This window comes from Giraffa tippelskirchi, chromosome 9, assembly GCF_054371585.1.
Source record: "Giraffa tippelskirchi isolate mGirTip1 chromosome 9, T2T-mGirTip1v1.2.pri, whole genome shotgun sequence".
NCBI lineage: Eukaryota > Metazoa > Chordata > Mammalia > Artiodactyla > Giraffidae > Giraffa > Giraffa tippelskirchi.
The window spans coordinates 115,253,930-115,256,754 of NC_137283.1; positions in this window are offsets into that span (position 1 = coordinate 115,253,930).

Below are 2,825 nucleotides of genomic sequence, written 5' to 3' on the forward strand. Positions count from 1 at the left end.
TCTAATAGTCCTATATGTTTATTAAATACTTTTCAAAAATGTTAATTTATAAGCCTACATAAATAATACAATTTCTTTACTTATACAAAAGAATGAAAATTTCTTTATACAAATATTGAAAAATCCATACAATATGTTGAGTTAATAAACATACTATGATATTCTACTTTGCAAAAATATGGCAAAACTAAGTTAATGAGCTCTTAGTTTAAATCAATGCAAACGAATTACAACCAAAACTAAAATTAAGGACTTTTTTTTTTAGAATCTGCAGTAATAAATTTTTGCCTGTACTGCTTTACTTAAATCTATTTTTGAGCATATAATGAGTGAGCTTTCCACAGTACCTAAGTTATGACATGGACATCAATTAGGCACATACAGAAAATGAGCTTTTGCAAGCCATCATATTACTACTTAGTGCATAGAGGAAATATAATTACTAAATGATACCCTTAAGATTTGGGGGAAAAAACAATTAAGCTTTTATAGTGACTTATTCCATTAGTGTTGTCTACAAACTAGACCCATATTCATTCACTATAAACTGTAGTTATAGTGAATGAAATCCTCTACTCCTTGAGTAACAGATAAACAAAACCCCTCCCCTGATTCTACAGCCTGGACAAGCCCAAATGAACATACAACCTCTGCCTTCTCATAGGAAGACAACCTTTCACTCCTCAGCAAATCAGATGTGAAATTTAACAGCCATTCCACCCATTGCCTCAAAAGCTACATCAAAGCATTAATGAGGGGACTTCCCTGGTGGTCCAGGGGCTAAGACTCCAAGCTCCTAATACAGGGAGCCCAGGTTCAATCTCTGGTTGGGGACCTAAATTCCACAGGCTTCAACTAAGAGCCCGCATGCTGCAGTTAAGACTGATATTCCCATGTGTTACAACTAAGACTCAACACAGCCAAAAATATATATATGTGTGTGTGTACATATATATATATATATATATATATATATATATATATATATAAATTCAACACCTTCCCAAAGATCAGGGATCACAAGGAAGAATCACGCAGCAATTTTAAGATTCTAACAATGTGAGAAGAGTTCTCCGAGTCTCCACATTTTCCTGAGGCATCATACTTTTCTCATCTTCCTTCATACCAAAGAGTCATAGCAACAAAAAATACTTTATCATCTCCTTTTCTAAAACTGTCTTCAATTCTCAGGTCCTTGGGGGTCTCAAATTTTATGCCTGGAGCATAAAAGTTTTTTTAACAAAGTTCTCTCCTCTTTAAGTCAAGATTTTGTAGGAAGTTACTGAGAGAAACAAATTAGCTTAAGCCACAAAAGATTTATTAACTCCTGTAACTGGGAAGTTGGAGGTGGATTCTAGGACTTAAAACTGCCATTTAGACTGTCTCACTGACTCTCCTGCTTTCTTTCAGTGCTCTGTTCTCTCCTACCTGTCCATGGATTTGAGGATTTGACAACTGGCAGATAGAGTCATTTCATTAGAGCTCACAACTCAAAAGGACCAAGAGGCCTACTTAATCGGTTATTTTCACTCTTCATAGGCAGTGTGGATCCTTACCTAAAGTTTAAATCAAGTCAAGACTGATGACACATACACACACACACACTCACACACACACACACACACCATGAGGGTATAAAGAAGGCTTGATACTATGTAGCCAGGGTTTCTAGAGGGAGCAGGGCAGACTTTCCGTACTGGTCAGAAAATGGCTTGAGAGAGTCAAGAAAGGGGACTGACTTGAGGCTTTTGCTGTGATTAAGAACTGGGGCTGGAGTGAGGGTTCCCACGCTTGGGCCGGTGCCTGCCTGGTGTGAATTGGCCATCAGCACCATAAGAGAAACCCAGTCCTTTCCTAACATCATGTCCAGATGCGAGGTGGAAGGAATGAGCAAGGGGTAAGCTGAAAAGTTTGTCAACAGCCAAACGTATAGAATCCGACTATTGATTACAATATTACAGCTTAAGTCAAAAGTCCAGCTATCAGAATCATGATGGTATCTGAAAGGATACAGTCCTATAATCGATCTCATGCTCACATTTGTGGCCCTGGGTCCAAAATGCTGAAATTGGCAGCCCCACCAAATCTAGTGTAATGGTGGTGAAAAAAGAGTGAATCCTCAAAGAAAAGATTCATGCTCTTGCAAAAAAAAAAGAAAGTTGAGGTAGCAGGCTGAGTAGAAAAAATAATAATAATTCCATACCCCAATAAAGAGATTTTAGAGCTACTTGAGAAGATTTTTAAAAGTCCCCTGCTTGTTATGTGTGATTGGTAGCATAAATAATAAACAGAAGTGCATAATAAAATAGCACTGAAGTTTGGATCCAGAATGAACTGGTTAGGAATGTAAAACCATTAACTCACTCTGGGAACTTGGGCAAAAGTAAAATAAGAAAAGAAAAAAGGTAAAAAGGAGAAACTAAGGATTTTTAGAAAGTGCTTAGGAAGTATTAAGTAACATGATGACTGCTTTACATGGATTATGTTATCTAATCTCCCATAAGAACTCTAAGATTTGGATGGTGTTATAACTTGCACTTTATACGTATGAACTGAGAGTTTAAAAAGTTGAGAAAGTTTATAACTTTCTCAAGTCCTACCACTAGAAAGTTTTGGTTCTTGAATTTAACTTAAGTGCAAAGCCTACATGATTAACCACCATGACTTAACTTCTTTTAAACCTTATAAAATGAATGAGTGAATTTTTAAAAATAGCTCTGAAATCTTTGCTCTTCAGTCAATCAGTTCAGTTGCTCAGTCGTGTCTGACTCTTTGCCACCCCATGGACTGCAGCACACCAGGCTTCCCTGTCCATCACCAACTCC